Source organism: Tupaia chinensis, unplaced genomic scaffold, assembly GCF_000334495.1.
Source record: "Tupaia chinensis unplaced genomic scaffold, TupChi_1.0 Scaffold000081_1, whole genome shotgun sequence".
Taxonomy (NCBI): domain Eukaryota; kingdom Metazoa; phylum Chordata; class Mammalia; order Scandentia; family Tupaiidae; genus Tupaia; species Tupaia belangeri.
In genome coordinates this window covers 4,478,412-4,483,342 of record NW_006159542.1, presented here as the reverse complement: position 1 = coordinate 4,483,342, position 4,931 = coordinate 4,478,412, and the positions used below count along the sequence as shown (strand labels likewise).

General features: G+C 43.9%; 1 protein-coding gene and 1 long non-coding RNA gene across 4 annotated transcripts in view; one reads left to right on the top strand and one right to left on the bottom strand.

The window, feature by feature from the left end:
* RGS3 (regulator of G protein signaling 3) overlaps window positions 1-4,931 on the bottom strand; it is a 158,657-nt gene that overhangs the window by 149,423 nt on the left and 4,303 nt on the right. The window lies entirely within an intron of this gene.
* LOC106734255 (uncharacterized) overlaps window positions 1-4,931 on the top strand; it is a 19,936-nt gene that overhangs the window by 13,590 nt on the left and 1,415 nt on the right. Inside the window, exon 3 of one of the 2 annotated variants that reach the window (XR_001369941.1) lies at window positions 2,769-2,805. The exons of the other annotated variant lie outside the window; for it this stretch is intronic. This is a non-coding gene — a long non-coding RNA (uncharacterized LOC106734255). Of the gene's footprint in view, window positions 1-2,768; window positions 2,806-4,931 lie in introns of those variants that run through there. 2 annotated transcript variants of the gene reach the window in all.

Below are 4,931 nucleotides of genomic sequence, written 5' to 3'. Positions count from 1 at the left end.
AAGTGCACATCCCCTATGGGCAAAAACCTAAAAAAGGAAAAAAAAAAAAAAAGAGTTTGGTAAGTAGAAACATGAAGATACACATTTTTTTAAAAAAATGGAATATTTAGGGGCCAGCAGGTGGCACGGTGGTTAAGAGCGCTGGACTCCCACATGGCTGAGCACTGTTCAAGTCCCAGACCTGGCAGCTTGCTTTCTCACTTGCCCGCGCTCTCTCTCTTGCGCACACTCTCTTTCTCATCAAATTAAAAACTAAAATAAATAAATAAAGTTGAATAAAATAATTCTTTTTTAAAAAAGGAACATTTAGAATTGAAAAATACAATGTTGGAAAAATACACAGAATGATAATAACAGTAGGTTAGACACTGCAGGGAAAAACATTAGTGAGCTTGAAGACAGCATAGGAACCACCCAAATGAAACACAAAGAGGACTTTTAAAAAAAAAAATGAACATAGCATTAGTGTCAGTGAGCTGTGAGACAATTTCAAGCAGCCTAATAAATACATAATTAAAATCTGTAAAGGAAGTAGAAGATGGAAAATCTATTTGAAGAAATAATGGTTGGGATTTTTCCAAATATGATGAAAACTATCAACCCACAAATCCAAGAAGCTCAATGAACCCTAAGCAAAAGAAACAGGAAAAAGGCCTACACCAAAGTACATCACGATCAAGTTGCTTAAAACCAATGTAAAGAGCAAATCTTAATGGCAGTGAGGAAAAACTACATGACTTAGCACTGTCAGACCTCTCATCTGCGACTATGTACCAGAGACTGTGAGGCAGTATCTTTAAAATAGTGAAACAAACAAACCAAATGTCAATCAGAATTCTTTACCCAGCCAAAGTGTCTTTCATAAAGGAAGGCAAAATAAAGATTTTTCTGAAATTTACAAAAGGATAAAGGAATGCATCGTCTACCAACATGCACCACAAGAAATGCTAGTCTTTCCGGCCGAGGGAAAATGATACCATATGGAAATCTGGTTCCACACAAAGGAATGGAGAGAATACCGGAAATGGTAACTATGTGGGTCCACACAAAAGAGTTTTTCTTTACTTAAATCTCTTTAAAAGAACAATAGAACTAAGACAGGAACCATTGACCAAAAAACACCCAGAGCTCCCTGCATTCTGGAATAAATCGTTTCATGTTGCCTTGTCTAAATTCTGATGAGGTAATTGCAAGAAGCAAACTCCAGGGAAGCTATTAGCCAGTTAGCATTTGCAGCCATGTGGGAATGTGGCTTCTACTTATGGAAGAAAATGATGTAGACGTTGAGTACAAAACCCAATGGCACAGCTGAGCTCTGTGGCTCAGCTGGGTTGTGCTCCAGAGGGCGATGTCTTTAAAACAGTGAATACAAGACTTAGAGCGAAGCCCACTCCTGGATCAGTGTGCTGTGAAGGCCTGCCTTCCAGTGGAGACAGCCGGGCCTGGTGGGAAGAAGCACTGGGACAGAGGCCATGGCTCCCAGAGAGCCCGAACGTCCTCCAGGGAAATTGCTCTGGGCACTCAGGGACACATCTAAGTTGCTTTTACCACAGCTCAAACTGTGGTAGAGAGAGGCCACGGCCTCCATTTGTTACCAGATGCTTTCCAGTCACTCTCGGACTCCCTTTCCTGTCCCCACCGCTCTACTGAAACTATTCCGTCAGAGGTCACCATTTTCTTCCTCATCGTGAAAAGCACAAGCCCGTTCTCAGTTCTCCTGCACCTTACCTTAGATTTCCGCCCACTGCTCTGACCGTTCCTCTGTCTTACGACTCTTCCTGCCTGCCAGTGCCCTTTACTGCCCTTCCTTCCTCAGTATTCTCTCCCTCAGAGATCTCAGGCTCGCCTGTCCTGATGGTGACTCTCAGATCCCTCTCCAGCCCAGGGCACAGGGCCATCTCTGCTTGACACTTCAGCCACCAATCTCCCTCCTCTCTGCCCCACCCTTCTCTGACCACTCCCCCAGATGGTAGCTCTAATCGTCTGCCTCTGTATCTTTGCACCCGACTACACTGTGAGCAGCCCTGGGGCACTTCCCCGGGGGGAGTGGTGGGGGGGTCTTCTTAGTATCTGCCTATGCCGAGCTTTGGGCCTGGCACACATTCGAAAAAACTAAATCTGGGCCAGCAGCTGGCATGGTGGGTTCCCACATAGCCGACACAGTTTAAGTCTGGGACCCAGTGGTTTGAACATGACAACAACTAAATAGATAAAGAAATAAATATTTATTTTGAAAAAAGAAGTTGAAAAAGTTAAATCTTGACCTAGCAGGGTTGGCAGGTGGTATGGTGGTTAGGGGCACTGGACTCCCACACGGCCAACCACAGTTCGAGTCCCAGTACACGGCCAACCGCAGTTCGAGTCCCAGAATAAGCAGCTTCTTTTCTCACTTTCTCTCTCTCTCTCACTCTCTCCCTCTACGGTCAAATTAAAAAATAAATAAATAAAGTTAAATTTTAAAATAATAATAATTCTTTAAAGAAAAAAAAAAAACCTTGACCTAGCAAGCCCTATTCTGAGTATATACCCAAAGGAGATAAAATTACTTCATAAAAATACCCACACTCCCATAGTCACTGTGGCATTATTCACAATAGCCAAGCTATAGGAGCAACCTAAATGCTCATCAACAGGTTAATGGATAAAGAAAATGTGTGTGTGTGTGTATGTGTGTGTGTTGCACACATTTGTCCTACATAGTGAATTACGCAGCCATTAAAAGAAAAAGATCCTGCTGTTTGTTTTTAGTTTTTCGTTTCTGTTTTAAGGTTTTTGCAACAGGACACAGGTGCTCACCAGAGAGAGACGGTGAGAAGGAAAATGAGAACTCACTCCCCGGGAGGATGGCCACGCAGCAGTTCCTTCTCCTGCATTCTCCTCCTGGGACTTTGGGCCGTTAGAAGGCTATTACATGCACACATGCTCAGCATGATTTTCCAGCTGCCGGGTCCGGGACCCGAATAGCTCCAGAAAAGGTGTGTTTTTGTTTGTTTTAAAACACTAAATCTTGCCAGGGAATTCAGTTCTAAAATCAGCACATAGGACATAGATTATGAAAAACCACAATCACTCTCAATCCCTTACGCCACACATAAAATACACATGGTTCTGTAAATAAAAGAGGAAATAGCAAAGTTGCCTCCCCGGCCTTGCATATTTCCATCCAGTGGAATTCATCCAGTGGAAGAGCTGGAACAGGCCCCGCTGGCTGCATTACATTTCCCTATCACTGCCCCCACTTGTGTGCTTCGCTTCGCTTTGGTCACCCCACACGTTGGTTGAATTTTCCTAAGTGCAATGCGTACATAGCCAGAACTCCGTGGTAATGGTTTGATGAATGAACTTGCACCTTGCCTTACACCGGTTCTTCCTCTTGACTTCACCTTTCTGATCATGAGAGCACCTGAAGAGTCCTGTGACTCTTCCCCTCACCCTTTCCTCCCAGCCCCCAGGCTCGCGTTCACTCCCCCGTGCACATTTCTCTGTCTCCATCCTTTCTCCCGACTGCATCATCCAGGCCCTAGTCACCTCCCATCTTGACTTCCGTGATAGCCTTTTGTTCCTTTTGTCATTTATTTTTTAAAAGAATTATTTGTTTCAATTTTACTTATTATTATTATTTTAATTTGACCAGAGAGAGAGAGAGAAAGTGAGAAAGCAAGGTGCCAGGTCTGGGATTCGATCTGCAGTCAGCCATGTGGGAGTCCAGTACCTCAAACACCAGGCCACCTGCCGACCCCCTTTGATAATTTCTTATCTACATTTAATTGCTATGTATCTTTGTGGGGTACAACATGGTTTTCCAAAATAGCCACGCAGTGTGTAATACCCAGGTCAAGGATATTACCTTATTCTATGATAGCCTTCTAACTGTCCTCACTGATCTCTAACCTCAGGTCACACACTGCCATTAGAATAGTGTTTTCTGGGGGGACCAACAGATGGCATAATGATCACATCACTGGATTCCCATGTAGTTGACTGTGGTTCAAGTCTCAGACCCAGTGACTTAAAGACTCACGCCAGGCACATGTGCATGCATGCCCAAGATCCTGAGAGAAGACTGGAAGAGAAGGGATTGTGGCATGGACCTTCCCCTAGGGGGTGATTTCTCACTTTCTGTCTCTCTGTCTCTTTCTGTCTCCCCAGTGAGCACACACACCCTATAGCAAAAATCTCTCTCTCAAAAAAGAAAAAAAGAATAATGTTTTCTTTCTTTCTTTCTTTTTTTTTTTTTTGGTTTCTTTTTTTTAGATTATTGCCAGGAGCCAGCAGATGACATGGTGGTTAAGGACGCTGGACTCCCACATGACCAACCGTGATTCAAGTTCCAGACCTGGCAGCTTGCTTTCTCACCTTCTTTCTCTTTCTCTCTCTCTCTTTTGCTCAAAATTAAAATAAACAAATAAATACATTTAAATAAAATAATTTTTTAGAAAAGGTTATCATCATAAGGTGCCTGTGCTCACCAGAGAGAGACAGTGAGAGGGAAAGTGAGCCAGAGGGGATGGCCACACTGCAATCCCTTCTCCATTCTCCTCTCAGGATTCTGGGCATGCGCACACACACACTTCGTATGATTTTCAAGCCTCCAGTCCAGGATTCAAACCATGGTACGTCATTTGATAATCAAGAGCCTTAACCACTACACCACCTGCTGGCGCAGACTAATGTTCCCTAAAGCACTTAATTAAGTCCTATTCATCCCTCATTCAAAAGCTATCAGCTCCCCACTGGCTAGCAGATAAGAGTCCAAGTCCTGCACAATCTGGTCCCTCACTATCTCCAGTCCCACCACCTGCTCTCCCAGACAGGAGTTCTATACACCTTGCCTAGCCCCTAGTCTTTTCCTGCCAGTGTCACTTCCCACCTTACCAAATACCACCTCTACGAACATCTCCACTTGCCAAACTCTACCCCAATCTCAAATG